Raw genomic sequence first — 17,953 nt, forward strand, 5'->3', positions numbered from 1 at the left:
ACATAATACTGTAGGGCGAAATGGATGCATGGCAGAACATATATGCAACTTACATCTACTCCTGTTGTATTCTGAGTTTGTAGATATAGCTGTAGACTATTTCGCATCTCTGACAGCACTCTGCAGATTATTAGGTGGGACCAGATATCTAACACGTACCAATCAGCTGCTCTGTTGCGCATCAGAGTTTCAGAATGCAGTCATAGTGGCAGGAATTTTTTACATGGGGGAGGCAGCTTTTCATTTTTTTCCCTGTGATGATTGTTTATTTATTTATTTATTTTGCGTATAAAGCACACAAATAACCCTAGGGCATCGAGGCACTGTTACAGATACAAGTTATTTCCATTAAATACGTATATTCTGCATGGAGAGTGGTTACAGGTTATTGTTCTGTTATATTATGCGTGATGAGCAGATGCAGATACAAGGGGTAGAAGTCATAACAAAGAATTACAGTAATAATACATACAGGTCTAGTCAGCCAGACAGGTTTCTAAGGTTCTGCGGAACACCCAGTATGACTGTTGTGCTCTTAGTGTGGGGGTGAGAGTTGAACTTTTTCACTGCCATGTAAGGAAAGCTTGAGCCTCCAGCTTTAGGTCATCAGACTTTGGATAAGAGGAGCCGGTGGGTAAAGGGCGTACTGGTGGGTCTGGTGGATTGTGCTTTGGAGATTTCCTGGGAGAGGTGGGGTGGGGGGCTGCATTTGAAAGGCACTTATGAGTGATGAACAGTGATTTTAAAATGATGCGTTCTCTGATGGGTAGCCAGTGTGCTGCTCTTCTGGCTGCTGTGATGTGCTCTTTTTTTGGGATGTAAAGTGCTGCTTGGTGGGCGTTATTTTGTATGACTTGTTTGTAGGTTGCTGGCTGAGGTGCCTGTGAAGAGGACGTTACGGTAGTCTAACCTCGAGCTGATGACTGCTCAGGCGACAGTTAAGCAGCTTTTGGTGGATAGGAAAGGTCTGGAAGCATTTAGGACTTTAGTGGGATAGGCTGCAGAGGAGGCAATAACGCTCACTTGGTGAGTCATGGAGAGGGTGGCATCAAAGTAGACCCCTATGGTCTTTATTGAGGATGAGACAGGTTTCCGTATGTTGTCAATATAGATAGCAGAGTACTGTTCATTAAGGTTTTTTAGCACTGTTGAGGGGCCTACCAGCAGGGTTTCTGTCTTGTCCCCATTAAGGCACAGGTGGTTTGCTGCCATCCATGTCTGGATCACAGAGTATGTGTCATTAAGTGTGTTGGAGTGACCCATATAGTAACCTGTGAGTCGGAGGATGATTTGTGTGTCATCAGCATAGATGGTGTAGGCTATGCCGATGGAGTCCAAGATGTCAAAGAGGGGCCTAGTAAAGATATTGTAAAGTGTGGGGGAAATGCACAAACTTTGAGTTACCCCACAAGCGATAGAGGAAGGCAAGTCACTTGCCTTTCCTGTGAATACTCTCGTGACTCTTCCTTCAAGAAAGGAGGCAATCCAGGAGTTTGCCTCGGGGGAGTAGTAAGCAGAGGTAGTGAGATGGTGGTACAGGATTTTATGATCGATCAGGTGAAATGCTGAAGACAGGTCCAAGAGGAGGAGAACTGCTGGCTTATCCTTATCCCTGATCTCGTCCAGCTGTTTTTGAGATCCAGCTTGGCAGATTCAGTGCTATAGCCTGGGCGCAAGCCAGATTCTCGCATTCCAAGGATGTGGTCGTCTTCTAGGAAGTGCTGGACTTGCAGATAGGCTACTGATCTAGTATTTCTAGTAAGAAGGGGACAGTTGGAATAGGCCTATAGTTGGTTGGAGTTGAAGGGTCAAGGGTTTTCTTTTTGAGGAAAAGTACCCAGGCTTCCTTAAGGCTGGAGAAGCACTGTGCTTGTGGAGAAGGAGCTGCTTATGAAGGTAGTGATGAGAGGTGCTAGGGCTTCCGAGCAGTCCTTGACGAGAGGGGCAGGGCATACATCTCCTTTGCACCTAGATGATTTTAAGCTTTTGATGATGGCAAGGACTTCTGACTCCGTGAGAAGTTTGAAGAGAAACTGGGGGTCAGGAGGTTAGGGGCATCTGCGATGGTGCTAGTAGCTGATGTGAGAAGGGGTGTGTGGTGGTGGTCTTGTTTGCTGAGGCTTTATTTGTTCAAGGGCTCGATTTTGGCATAGCATTTTGGATGTAAATGCACCAAATATCATCCTTAATGATGTTTGGGAGGTGTGGGGGGTGCAGGGGTATCAAGTTCTCTAAAGATGGTAAATAATTCTCTGTTGTCTGATTTGGCATTGGAGATTCTATAGTTGAAGGAGGAGGATTTAACTGCAATAATTTCTAGTTTATACTTCTCAAATTTTGTGATGGACTTTTTAGTCATGTTGATTCTGCCTGACGTTTCTTGTTGCGCAGTTCTAAGAGGTCGGGGGTGAACCATGAGTTTGAGTGTCTGGCAGGTTTCACTTCACGAGGAGCTAAGGGGGCAATGGTGTTAACTTCTGTTGATAGTGTTGAGGCATATAAGTCAGCTAGTATGTATGGGTCATTAGAGAATAGAGGCTTAAGGGTGGGCATATCCACCCATGGCAGAATATGAACTTTTGTGAGTGTATGTGAACTGCATGCGAGTGCAGGGGGGTAGTGATGGGGCAGTATGCTTGGGTTTCTTCCGGTGAGGGATGGAGAAGTTGATGATGTGGTGGCCAGACCAAGGACACAGGGTATTGGCTGGTATTGAGACCTGGCAGTTGAGGTCAGTGATGCACTGTATGGTGCTGCCTTATGTGTGGGTGGGGTTGTTAATGTGGTGTCTAAAGCCTAGGGTTTCCAGGGCTTTAGCGAGTGAGGAAGCATGAGGGAATTTGGGGTCATTGAGTCCCAAGTTCATGTGTCCAATGAGAATGATTTTGGACGAGGCCTTGATATTGTTTGTCAGGATATGGAGGAGGTTCTCTTCAAAGTAATGTGTAGGGCCATGAGGGCAGTATATGAGGTGGATGTATATGGTGCAGGTAGGTGTAAGGGACAGCTTAAAGGAGAGAATTTCTACATTTTCCTCCAAGGAGGTGTTAACCAGTCTGATGGCAAGGAAGTCTTTCACCATAAGGGCAACCCTGCCTCCTCTGGACATGGCCCAGTCCTTCCAGTAGATTGTGTAGCCTCATTGGTACATTATCTGTTTTCTACCTTTGTGCTGTGTAACACTGTAAGTTATTTTTGTTGTGATGTTTTTCGTTTTTACTGATGTCTATGATTCTAGAGTTCATGTTGTTAAGTAATGTGGCTATGATGCATTGGGACTCTTGCATGTAGACATTTGTGTGGCTCCCAATCCATCTTTGTCACCATTATAAATATTGAGTCATGGCTGGCTACAGGGATGAAGTAAAAGTTTGAATTCCTTTAATTCATGAGATCTCAGCAGCGTCTCCTTTACGTCTGCATTTGATTTATTTTTCAACATTAACTCAAAACATTTTTTATACACATGTCTGAATTTGTTTTATTTCCCAACATTAATTCAAACTTGTATACACTAGATGAGGTAATGATCACAATCTGTTCAATTGCTACATGTTTTTTTTTCTATGTTCGAATTTATGTATTTTAACATTTGTGTTTATTTTTCAACAATACATATGAGCAAAAAATGGTAATCTCTTTTGGTCTATGTGTGTTTTTCTGGCATTAAAAATAGCATAACTAATTATCTTTGAGTTTCAAATAAGTTAACGGTTGGACCAAGGAGTTTCTTTAAATAATATAACCCTTGTGTAACCAACCACATGTGGCAGTACCCCACCTTTTGTTAGTATCTTTATACATGCCCTATACTGCAACCCGTCCACAAGGGCTAACCAAACCCAGTGTTTTTTTCTTTGGCTTAAAGACAGAAACAATGCTGCGCATATGCAAGGTTTCGGCCATGCCAATCACATAGAGATATATGAAGGTATGCCTTGACATGCTAAGGCTTCTATTGGCTTCATTGTTACATTATTTTTGTGAATTGTCTTGGATCTCTGGAAACAGATGGTCAATGGGAGCCCTGTTGTTTTATTTTTTTCTAATTGTGGTATAGCCACACTTTTGACTTTTCACATTTTGAGAAAAAAAGCACATTACATTTTAATTTACAAAATTAAATTAGATCAAAAGACGATATATAAAGAAGAAACAGAAATAAAGCAGATAAGAAACAGGATAGATAATCACCATACATTCAATTATTCTTCCAGGAAGCCCAATAATCGTAACACCTCCATTATCTGTATTGTTAGTCCTGTTTTGTGTCCAGATGACAACCGATCTCGGAAAGCATCAGTGCATACCCAGTCTAGTGTATCCACAAATCTGCTCAGGAGGCAACATCTCAATTCAAAAGTAAAATTACGGTCTAACAGGATGTGCCTTAAAGTCTGGATGACCATCTCTCTGCATATAGAACACAAACTGATTATTGACTTCTCCCGAACGGCTTGGATATCCCCAGCACTGATAAAATGTAGGCGCAGCCTCAGAAAATCTATTCTCAATGTATTATCCCGGAAGCGTGTTAAATATCTTTGTAAGCGACCATACGGTTTGTCATACTGTGATAGAGATTTTGCTTAGACCAACGACTGCACGCTATCAATGGTTTCAGTCCAATCCAAGTGTAACAAAGCTGTTTTGAAGCCCGTTGAATTTGCCACAAGATCAGCACTAGTATGATTACACTTGTTCAGTATATTAATTGCATAATTATCTATCTGGTAAGAACTGAAAAAGGAGTCTTTCTGCAACTCTAGATTAATATTCTCATATACAGAATTGACTTGCGAAGACACTATCTGCCTATGCAAAGAGATGATTTTCCAGTCAATGTGGACCTTCATTGATTGTAGGCGCAGTTCATATCTCAGGCTGACTATAGGAAGGGACCAGGGCAGATTTCGTTTATTTTTCAAATCTTACTCTCAATACTAGACCAGTTTAATACTTGTGAATGCAAGCATATATCCAAACCATAGCGAGGGAAATTACTTTCATTTTGTAGTATCTTATTATTGAGGTAATTGAAAACATACAATAGGCCGCATATTATTTTCTGATTTGAGCCACCATAGGAACTATCTTGAAATCCAGGTCCTGTTACAAATTAACTTAATGTTTGAGTTGGTCGTAATTGTATACCTAAATAGGTAACTTCTTTGACACACGCCACCTGTTGGTCCAATAGTTGCCAATTAGATTTAGGAGCTATCATCAGTTGCCTTTTAAAAAATACTTTTTTTGAGTTTTGAGGATTTACCAAGAGATCATTTTCCTTGGCACATATTCCAAAAACATTTAGAAGACGTTGTATGGCCCAGTAAAACTGTGTCATCGCATAGGCAATACAATCTATGGATTGCCCGCTGATTTTGGGACTTGCCAGGGAGTGGGGAGTTAGAGAAGTTGCCAGGAGTTGTGTGACTATACAATACTAAACTATATTTCGGTAGATACTCCCCGCAATAAATCACCTTTGATGTTCAGCCTAAGCTTTAAGTATGAGTCTTCATGCATGCTTATCAACATAGCCAGCACAGGCTACCACATTTGCCACCTGTCTAATGTATCAAAGGTCTTTGATAGATCCAGCCAAGTCCTGTATAATATTGGGCCATTTTTTCCCCAAGATTTAGTTTATAAAATTGATATTACCATACCATTAGGCGAGGCGCACAGACCTTTTTAAAGCCTGTCTGGAACTTAGAAATTACCCCCTACTTGCAAATCTCGTAGCATGGCAGCATCAAAAATCTTGCCGTCTGCATCCAACAAGGCGATGGGACGGTAGTTTGCTGGGTTCTCCTGATCCCTTTTTTTGTAAATCGGTATAATTGCTGCCTAATTCCAGGAGATCAGAAAGGTCTTCTTATCCAATATTTCCACAAATAATGGCAAGAATTTTGACCGGAGCCGTGCGTTTGTTTTCAATATGGCATTTGTAAGGCCATTAGGGCCTGAGGTTCTGGAAGCTGAGGACCTTTTTATTAAGTCTATGATTAGTCCTCGATAGGGTTAATTGCCACTTCACCTACAACCTCAAAATATGTGATTCATTAATCGGTTTCTCATACATGGCTCCAAAATATTCACAGCAGACTAATTAAGAGATAACGTTGATTTGTGTTCAATTTTGCGTGCAATTCGTGTTCTTAACAAGGTCCCAAAAGCAACAATAGTTATTTTTCTGCATGGAATTTAGCATTATCTCAGCATTTAGTGGCTGTGTTAAATACCTATTCGAGTAAGACCACCCTCAGTAGTTGCTAATCAGCTGTTTTACCTCCATATTATAGTCTGATAGTGAATTTGTGGAGTTTTTCAAAGATCGAAGAGCATCCCACGGTTCTGTTTTCCTCTGACAGGTGTGTTTGTCAAAGGTATTAGCAGATGTGGTGGTTTTCAAATTGAGTGGTCTACCTAGATAATCCAGCTCCCAAAGATAATTTACAAAATGTGAGGGCAAACATAGTCTTAATAACTCTTCCGATGAGTTATTGATGACCCGCATCATTTTGGCATTTAGGCATGCCCCATTTTGTTTAAATTTAGCCACTCTATTTCTAGAATCGTTCACCCTTATTTGTGTGTCAAAAACTCCCTCACTTTCACCTTGTGTTGGAGCAAAGGATTCTGTCAGCATTTTATGATCACTAGAGCCCCTGGAACAGACATGGAAATCAATACACTTATCAAATAAGTTCTGCGAAAGAATTAAACCATCTATGGTTGATCCTGAACTACCACGGGACCAGGTAAACACTGGATGGAAATCACCTTTTATCTTACCACTGGCCATTACGAAACCCCATCGAGTAAGAAAGATACGCCACCTCTCACCACTGGCACTAGGGTGTTTAATTAACAAATCTCAATCCACTCTAGAAGATATAATGCACTGTGAGTTTAAATCGCCAGCCAGAATGATTTTCACTGAGCCATGTTGAGTTTTGATTTTAACAACAATTCCCACAAAGATTCTAAATAGTCGGTTAGAGAGGAGGAGGCAGGATTCCAATAAACATTTATTACCACAATTTGTCTCAATTTGTCTCAGTTTATCAAAACCTCTTAATGTAATTAAATCAGCAAGGAGACCGTTTATTGAAGTTGCCATGAGTTCTAAATGGGAAACTATCGTCTTTAGAATGGCCATGAGTAAGCCACCACTACTTCCTTTAATAGCTGGCTGCTGGATGATTATGAACCCATCCAACTTTATCCTTTGTACCAGCCAGGCCTCCTGAAACAATATGAGGTCGTGTTTACCAAATTTATACTCTCTCAACCCTGCCGAGGAGAAAGAATCCAACATTTTAAAGCCATGTTTTACTAAAGTGCATTTTCAGATGCCTTTAGACTCTGAACTACCTGCCCAATTATATCGGGGAGCATGGCCCACATTTTGTTCTTAACCTCTGTTGAAACAGTTCCTTTTTCAACAGGAGAAAGCAAAGATGTTAGTGATGGTGTAGAAAAATGAACATGATTTTTTTCAGAATGTTTATGGTCCAAACTATCCTTTTTGTTCATTCCAATCTTGTCAGCCTTCTGAATTAGAACTGAAGAAATGTTAAGGCCAATACTTTTCAGTTCCACTTGGGCCGTCAATAAAGCATCCGCACCATGTCTCGATTTCAAACCCAGTTTTGTGATGTAAGTACAGTTTGCATAAGGAAAATGAACATATGCCATGTCTGTCACGGAGAACGAATACATCATTGGAATGTTCTTCAAGACCGATAAAATTCAGCTATGGTTAAGAGCCTGAGTGTCGCCACCTCTCTTGTCCATCTTCAACCATACCTTTGGTATTGCAAAAGGTTGGCATGTTATTGATGGGGTGGGATTACTGATAGAAGAAATGGTTTATCTTGTCTCTTTCACGGAATCTCCCTCAGGGGAGCAGTTACATGTGTTCCCCAGTGCCAAGCATGAAGTTACCTTTATAGTTGCCATTGGGGTGAATTCCGAATTCCATCTTCACTAAATGTCTTTCCTAGTTCCGTATTAGAATCTTTTGAAGCTTTTACTGCAACCTTTGCTGGATTCAGCTCCTTATATTTATTACTCAGGTAGAAGATCGGATCAAATCTATTTAAGTCGCCACTACATCTGTTTGGGAGCCTGTTGTTTGAGTATTCACTTTTTTGTGAGGGGTTCTCCTTATTCCCCAGAGGCCCCAGATACTGTTTTCCAATGTTGTATGCAGATATTAGTATAGATTCCACAGAATTGTTGCCTTTATTGAATATAGGTTCCCATTTGGGGGTACAGCTATTGATACATCACTAATTGATGTCTGGGAACACACATGCCTATTCGTGTTCAAAACTTTGTATAGATGTTTTCACCGTTTTGGCTCTTCCACCCCCTTTGCCCAGGTTCTTGGGGGTTAGTGTCTCAGGCTGCTTCACCTCCTCTAGATCCTTCCCCATCACATATCAATGAACCGTTTGCTGCCTGTGCAAGCCTCCTAAACTCCTCCAGAACGGATTCAGATAGCATGGTATCATCCAAATCAGGTGTAAAGTAAAACTCCTTTCATCTTCCATTGGGACCATTACGGAAGCTACCTCTGGCCAGGGCATGAAGCCCCTCACAGATTTTTTTATCTTTGTCCATTTCTTTAACTACAGTGATATCCTTTAGCGAGTCGCCAATCTTTGTTTCCCTATTGCATCTAGTATTGATGAGTTTATTACAGTCTTCAGACCCACCAAGGTCGATTCAGTGTTGCTTGCCTCTTTTGACAGTTCAAACAAAATACCTGATTGCGCCTGTACTTCACCTTTCAGCATTTCAAAAACATTGACTAACGATGTAAAATAAAATTGTGGCAGTCAAGGTTGTTGCAGTCTTTGTCTTTTGGGGAGATTCAAAGTCCCCAAACACGGTGCTCCACCATTGGCGACATTGATGACTGAATAAAGGGAACGTATAAAGAGGTTAAATTGTTTTAGGCGTGATCAGAACTTGCTGGCCTGGGCTTCTCTGATGATCCATAGTCAAGCGGAGAGCTGGCGTTGGTAACTGTCTCAAACATGTTGACTTCGCTCTGACTGCAGCACTTCGTCTCCTTGAAACAATCGTTTATTTTCTTTGGTATGTTCCTTGGAGCAAACGTGTATTCAATGCCACTTAAAAGTGAGGCTCGGGCATCAGTTATCCTCAAGGCTCGGTAATTGTGGGGATCTGCTGCCAGCTGCTCACCACTATGCGAAAATTGGAGGTGAACTGTCCATGGATAAAAGTGCCCATGTTGTTATAAACAAAAACTTGTTTGATCAAATAGATGAACATTGTAATGCCTCAAAGTGCATTTAACAGAGAAGACCAAGGCTTGGAAAATCCTGCAGCCACCAACATTCTAAAATGGCTACTATCAACTATCTAACCTGTGCTCAAACTTTTGCATGCCTCCTTTCAGGCACAATTACATGGGCGATGTGTTAGTGTGTGTGTGGTGTCCCAGGGTGTCTAGTATAATATTGCCAACCTGAGGTGCATGTCCAATACAGTATGGAGTCATATATTAACCGCCTCTAAAGCATCCTCTATTTAACGTATAGTGACTGATGTCCACTTTGTCTTTTACAAAGGTGTGTATTTGCATGTTTTGAGTGGGTGATTTGTGTCTACCTTGCATGAAAGGGGAGTTTGAGTTTGACTGTTACAGTGCACCGTCTATGTAATGGCTGTTTATACAAAGCCACTTGCAAAGACATATTCATCGTGTGAGGGAAGTTTCTGCACCCAGCAGCATGATTTGGCCCTCATGATCCAAAGATCAGTTCACCCCAGCGATATTGCACAAGCACAGGCGCACATGTAAAACTAAATGCCTGTGTTGAAGAATATTGTTTTAGAACCACACATTTTTTTCTGTGCTCTCTAAATTCACTAAAGTACAACCCTGTGCTGTGCAATGTGTTGTTCCAACTTGTTACTACATTAAACCTTTAAATAGTTTGATAGTATTGTGCACACGTCAGTGATGGATGTGGTGTCCCTGTTCTTGAAAGATCAACATCGTGCTTTCCCCAGCCATCCAGCATACTCAAATAGTGAAAGATTATTTTTAGTTACCCCGCACTACGGTGTAAAATAAATCACCTTGATACTGTATACTAGACTAATACAGGTTTAGCCTTTTTACACTGTAGGCATGTCTTGGCCGTCTTCATATGTAGCAGAATTATAAAGCCTGCTTAGGGCATGTTCCCAAACTACTTTACTTGTGCAGCAAGCAATGGGATACACTTTAGTCCTGCTGACTTCCGAAGAGCAAACACTTGTTTGCCTGCAAAGAAAACTCGTTCTGATAAGCAATGCCTGTATGTTGTAACCAAACTCTGGCAGTGTTTACTGTGCATAGAACACTACTCTAAGTGTGCTGCTGGCTTTCTCTTTACTTTCTATTGGTGTCGAGAGTGAAGGGGGGATGGTGCAGAGCGAGACTAGTGCTCTGACTGTAATGTGCTGTGCTCTATTTTCAGTTGTGTGAGCAATTTGAACTGCACAACCATTGCGTAAATAAACCTTTAAACTGTAACTCCCACTCTGATTGACTTAAAAATGTGTCTGCAATCTGCATTCATTCGGATAAGCAATACCCTTATATTCCAACTGTGATCAGCGTTTGGGTGTAATTCAGTAGTAAGTCCATTCTTTTACTTCCAAAATCAATTACTGTTACATTCCCTCAGTCCCGTGAAATGACCACAGCATTTATAGTGGTGGCAAGGTAGTGCGAATCCCTGATTCCTGGAGTACATAGGACGCCATGGGGATTTTTCAGAATTACCTTGAGTGGTAATTCTCCCACAGTAATCCTGCTAATTGTTGGTGTCAAAGTGGATGATTTACATCCAGCATTTAGCTAAAGGTAAATCCTCAACTTCACCTCCAAAACCCAATGTACGGGGATGTGGTCATGTACTGGTAAAGTGGCAGTAATAGAATTACTGCTCTTTTTTACCCACCTTACCATACTTGTAATGAGGCCTATTGTGTATAGTCACCAAAGAGAACAGAGAAATTAGTTAACTCAAGAAATGCTGTAACTAAAACTCCCACGTGCCCGATCCAGTATAGTCAATGAGGATGGATGATGGAAGTCTATTTATTCTCTTGTTATGTATATACCAGAATAGTCATACCCCCATAATGTTTCATAATGTCAATTGATGTGACCTTTTTTTTTATTTCCCACATATCTCTCCCTACCAGTGACTGAAATGAAACACAGAGATTATTGTTATCTTCTTTGGTGGCAAATATTGATTAAAAAATATTTCACACATAAATATACAAATAAATGAATACATGAATATGTGATTCTGTATACAGCCATGCCAGCCTAGCTGAAGGACATTTGTAGTGTGTTTGGGAAACCCAGTTTGTGTTGGACTGAGGTGGATGAGAGAGTCACTTACCTCACTAAAGTTGGGCAGAATGTAACTAGTACTCAATATGCACTCCCATATATCTGGCATGGACAAAGGGCAGAATTGTGATCCTAACATTATGGGATTGAAAGAAAATTGTGGGAAGAAACCACCAGATTAGATTTTAAAATGTTTTTATTGGCATTTACAAAAGTAACATTCAACATGCATCTCTTGTCAAGGATCTTCTACACAGTTAATGCCTTTAATTAACAGTGTCGTAACGTAATGACAACCAAAAATTGGAGAAAACGAAAACAGACAAAATAACTTCACTTGCGGGGCACATCACATTTGAGAATATTAAGTATCTATAAATACAAGTGTGATCCACCTTAAGGGAGATATCGTCTTAGACTGCAGGTGCTTCCCAGGAGGGGGACCCACTGTGGCGAATTGTCATCAATAGTGTCTTTTTGATAATCTAGTGTTTGTTCATGGAGGTTTATCATCAGACGGATGAAGCATGTCCCAAATCAGTGTCTTCCAGGCTTCGAATGCATCACTTGTATCGGTGTCAGACCCGGCTACCCCTTCACCCCACTCTCTGGTTTCTGCCTCCACCCAGCACTCAGGTTCTTTATGCCAGGGCACACATTGTGGACCCCCGGCTGATTTCCAGTCCATTTCAAAAGTCCTTTTGGCCAGTATACAAGCCATGTCCATAAACTTGACTATGTGCTTAAATTTGCCACTCCTTCAATATGTGCCCAATAAGCATTCCTTTGGGGTCCATTCGTACATTGCGATTCCTGTTGTTATGCAGGCATGCACTATCCATGTCCAAAAGTGTTGGACCCTTACACAGCCCCAGAACATGTGCATCAGTCCCGCCTCCCCCACTCCACACCAGGGGCACTGTGGGCGAACATTGTAATTGAGTTTGGACATCCTGTACGGGGTCATATATGTGCGGTATAGGACATTTAGTTGGATCAGCCTGAACTAAGTGTTCCTTGACACTTCCCGGGGGTACACTAGTATCCTTTCCCATTCTTTCTCTGTTAGCTCCATATCCAGGTCCCTTTCCCATTTCTCTTTCAGCATCATGCTTTTGGGGTTGGGTCTATCTGGTAGGATCCCATACAGTCTGGACACCGGCCTCCAGCCATCACTTAGAGTGAACATAAGTGTCAGCAAATGGTTTGCTGCCGGTTCCTCAGGCCGTTTTTCCCATTTCTTTTTAGCCACCCTCCAAGCCCTCTGATACCACTGAAATTGGCCTTTAGGCAGCCCCTCCTTTGTCTGCAGGGATTCAAATTCCCTGAAGGAGAGCTCTTTGTACATATCACCTCAGGAATAGATGTCCCATCGCTCCTTGTATCTCACCACCACTAAATCAGCTCTGTCCTTGCAGACTTCAGTTGCTATCAGGATTTCAGGTGAGTAGTGATGCTTAAGATTCAGCAGTGATTTGGTTCTGAACCATACTTTTCTATACCAGTATTACTATCATGGGGGTATTCATTAAGCAGTCTAGCGGTACCCATAACATTTCTTTCAGGTGTGCTGGTGCTACCAGTTGTCGCCTCAATTCCGATTTCCGATGTGATATCATATGAAAGCCATTTAGTTACAAAGCTAAGTTGAGCCGCAAGGTAATATTTTTCAAGATCTGGCATCTGCATACCCCCTTCCCTGTAGGGGAGGCATAGGGTGGTAAGTGACAATTTGTGATGAGCCAATCTCCACAGGAATTCTCTGCAGAAGAAGGAGGCCTTAACATAACAATGGACCTTGTGGAAATGATACAGAAATATAGGTAACGCCATCATTTAACTATGGCCACCCTGCCCATCAGTGACAACGGTAACCTAGACCAGAACACCATGGACTTCCATATGTCCTTTACCACTGCTGCAGTGTTATTCTCATGTATTTCCTCCAGCGTGCGCAGTATGTTCACTCCTAAGTATCTAAATTGCCACCAGAGTCCCACTACTGGTAATTCCTCCACATCCCTGCCCTGTAGGCCCACTAGTGGGATAATGCAAGACTTCCGTCTGCTAGATTAGATCCCAGACACCTTGGCAAAGTTATCTAACACTTCATGTATCACTGGAACATTTAGATGTGGGTCTTTTATATACAGTAATACATCATCCGCATATAACGATACTATGTGGTGAACCCCCCCAGCCAGATGCCTGCCTCCAGGAACTGTTTCTATTGGCTCTAGCCCTAGCACGTCCAGGATGGGAGACAGTGGGCACCCCTGTCTACTGCCTCTTTGTATTTCCCAGGCCGATGACATCACTCTCCCAGATTTGACCCTTGCAACTGGTGCCGTGTACAGTATCTTCACCCATTTAATAAATTGTTCACCAAACCCAAATTCTCCCAACACGTCAATCAACCACTCCCAGTACAAAGAATCAACCACTTTTATTGCATCCAGTGATAATATTGCGTATTGCTCTTTTGTGTCTGCCGTTTGTTCTATGACATGTTGAAGGCAGCGAAGATGCATAGTCGTGCTACAGCCTGGGATGAAGCCGTTTTGATCACTGGGTGCCAGATCCCGGATGACCTTGGATAGACTTTTGGCCAATATGGTCGTCGGTATCTTGATGTCATAATTCAGCTTCGCCAATGGGCGATACGAGTCACACTCGTCAGTGGGTTTCCCTGGTTTGGGTCTCGGGACTATTAGTGTTTCCCATGTGCTTTTTGGAAGCACCCCTTTTTTGTATGCCTCCTTAAATACTTCAAGCAACACTGGGGTAAAGACTGAAATGTATGTGTTACAGAACTCCGGAGGAAGTCTGTCACTCCCAGGAGCTTTGCTATTGACCAGTGATCGAATAGCCTCGCTTATATCTTAAGCTGTTATTCCCTGCTCGAGCATATCTGATTGTGATTTGCCCAGCCCAGGTAGCCCTATTTCGTCCAGTGTGCCTTGAATATCCTCACAGTGTACCAACTTATCGTGTGTGAATATAAATGGGAATACAATTCTACAAAGGTGTCATTAATTGTCTGCTGTGTCTTGTGTAATGTTCGTGTTTAGTCTTTGAGTTCCATTATTGCATGTTTCAGGTGTTCCCTCTTGCACAACCATGCCAACAGCCTCCTCAGCCTGTTTCCCTCTACGTGTACCCTGGAGGTTCGTATAGTGTAATCAAATTTTGCCAGCCTCCGCCAAGCCTCTTGGCAGTTGCACTTGGTTTTCGCTAGATTCACTTCCTCTTCAGGGCTCTGCGGTGCACTTGCTTCCATTCATTTGATGTTCTCCTCCCATCTCTCAAGATCCAGTTTAAGGGTTTTCTTGATGACACCCGCACGTGCTATAACCTCTCCCCTCACCACTACTTTCATTGCCTCCCACACAGTGCTCCAATCTTTTACGTTACCCACATTTCTTTCCATGTATTCATCCAGTTTGGTCTGAAGTTCTGCCCTGAAAGCTTAGTCCGTCAGGGCATCTGTAGACATGTGCCGCAGCGGTATGGGGGACCTAGGTCCCAGCATCCTCCATTCAAGCAGCAGCGGCGAATGGTCCGAGATCGACCTCCCCAATTATTGTGCCGATCCTGCTTATGGCAGGTGAGCCCTGACCAGGAGTACATTTTCAAGTCTAGTATATAGGCCGTGGAGAAAGGAGAAATAGGAGTAGCCTCTGACACTAGGATGAAGTTCCCTCCATAAGTCCACCAAGTCTAAGCTCTCTATCGGTGCATTCAATGCAATCATAGCTGCTGGTGCCCTATTCGTTAGTGGTCTGGATCTATCTAAGTCCAGGTCCCTCACACAGTTAAAGTCACCCTCCCCCCCCCAGACGAAGAAACTTTTCCGGTATGGGGTCATCTTGGCACACAGCATGTGAAGGTGTGCTGGGATCCCGTGGTTGGGGAACTAGGAATTGACAATACACACTTCTGTTTTCCCTATAAATCCCCTAAGTATCAGGTACCTCCCCTCTGTGACGGCCTTCATCTGTAACAGTCGGAAGGGCACGCTAGCATTGATCCAATTGAAGACGCTATGAGCGTATTTGGAATATGCCACACCATAACCCTGGTCCCCCCAGTGTTCTTTCACCTTAGCCATAGCCCCTTTTAACAGGTGAGTTTCCTGCAGCAATGGTATGGACCCGTCTTTCCTGGTGATAAAGGATTTATCTGATTTCTGTGCAAGTATGTGACCATTCATTTTATATTCCACGTTAGAACCTTAATATTAGGTGACATTAATGTGTAAAGTTACCTCCCTTAGTTCCATCTCATCTTCCAGCCCCCCCCGCCTTGCATTTGCAGCCTTCTTCTCCCTCTTTCTAGGTGTCCATCGTCTCCCCACACATCCCACCCTTACAGATGACTTGAACAAGTGAGGCACACATAACATATTGAACAACAACTAAAACTGAACAGTTGCACCCAGCTGCTGCACCACCCTCGCAGCGCTCAGGTGCCCCCACATCGCATAGGCCCATGCAGGACTTGCATGTGGGTTGTATCGTACCAAGAACAGGTCGACACCAACCGTTTTCGTAGGCTAGACCTGAGAGCCCTGGCAAGTAGCCTGGATTGCTTCCCATCAATCAGAGCCACTCTTAATTGGTTACAGTGAATACCAGTTAACATTCAACCAAACCTTACCAACTATCCCAGCAAATTTCCGTCCTCACCGCACACTCCTGGCACCCCACTTGGGTGAACTTTATTCATGTTACTGCTTCCTCTCCTTCAGCTTGATTATTGTGCTCGAGCCACATCATGGCCACTGCCGGAGTCTCCAGATAGATGGCTTGACTCTTGTAGATCTCCTTCAGCCTGGACGGGTACATAAGCATGTATTTAAGGTTTAGTTTCTGGAGGCTGGCTTTGATTGGCACAAAGGAGTTCCTTGCTCGTTGAACTGCAGGGGTTTAATCTGGGTAAATTGCTATTTTAGCATTGTCCCGGCTTATCCTGCCACCCTCTCTTGAATATTTCAATATAGCTTCCCTGTCCTGGAAATTCAAAAAGAAAGAAAAATACAACAGATTGACTACCCCTCTCTGAACAGTCCCTTCTGCACAACAGGCTCAATAATCTGGGTCTACTTTCTCATTGAGTAGATTAATCACCTCAAATGGAATTTAATATGTCTTTTCCCATTCTCTTTCACATAACCAAGTCTTTGTTATGTTATAAGAAATGTTAATTCAATTACCCCATTTATGTAAAACTAATGTCGTATGATAGTGGTAAATGATGTAGACAGATTATTTTGTCCCATGTATGTTTCTTATAATGTTTTTATGATGAACAAATAACGTAAATTGTCTTGTAATTAAAGCTGTGTGATACATAGACTTTAAAATTGGTTCAGGTGATTAATCTACTTAATGAGAAAGTAGACCCAGATTATTGAGCCTGTTGTGCAGAAGGGACTGTTCAGAGAGGGGTAGGCAATCTGTTGTATTTTTCTGTCTATATTACAGTTCTCCCCATTGTACAGATTTGACCCCGTAACAAAAATAGGGGAGTACCCAATTCTATATCTCCTGGAAATTCAAGAGCCTAGCAATCATCGGATGTGGGTGTGATCCCGGTGGTGGCCGCTTTTGTAAAGATCTGTGGGCCCTCTCCAACACAAATCCCTGCGAGAGTCAGCCTGCCCCAATCTCCTGTTGCAACAAGGTTTCCACAAAGCAAGTTGGGTTTGGGCCCTCTATCCCTTCCAGGATGCCCAGTAAGCACACATTGTTTCTCTGTGCCCGCCCTTTGGCATCTTCTGATCTTGCTTCCAGCACAGCGTTCCTCCTTTCCAAATCTTCCACCCTCGTTTAGAGGTCTTTTGTGGTTTCTTTAGTTTCCTTCAGGCCTGTTTCTGTGTCTGTCACTTTTTCTGCTAGGTTGCGTATATCTTGTCACATTAGCTGCATGTTGACCATGACCTCTTCGATTTTGGTGTCTATGAAGGTTTGCAGCGCTGCTATCACTTCCAGCACCTGGTTGTCTTTGCCGCCTGTTTGCTGAGACTCCTGGTTGTTTGATTCCACACCGCTGCTCTGTGAGAGTGTCTGGGGTCTAGCTGCATTGAAGGAATCCATAATTGTGGTCTATCTTATTCCTTTAGATGGGGACATGCCCGGCTCTGAGTACACAAGAATAGGCTTTCAATTGTGGTCTGAGGGTTGTTTCCTGGCTCTTGCGCAGCCGTCTGCATTTGTGAAAAGGGTATGTACCAGAGTCACATCATTTCTCTATTGTGCCTCAGTAGTCGTACTTTAGGTCAATCTTGCAACAGCGTGAGGCTGCCCCTATATGATTGCTGATGTTACTTGTGCACCTGTGTTTCAGGCCTGAGCTGTGGGGTGATTGCTCACTTTGGCCCCTTGAAACCTCGCAGTCGTAGCGTGCCCTTCGTGTCCGAGTGGTGGCACGGGTGTGAATGCTATGCCTTAGCAGCTAATTTCCAAGCACCTAATTGCTGCTTCAAGGAGAGGATAAGCCTGCTAATGCCATGTCGTGGCAAGAAAGACCCGGGTGGTTTGTGCCCCTGGT

This window comes from Ambystoma mexicanum, chromosome 1p, assembly GCF_040938575.1.
Source record: "Ambystoma mexicanum isolate Mex_15411 chromosome 1p, UKY_AmexF1_1, whole genome shotgun sequence".
Lineage (NCBI taxonomy): Eukaryota > Metazoa > Chordata > Amphibia > Caudata > Ambystomatidae > Ambystoma > Ambystoma mexicanum.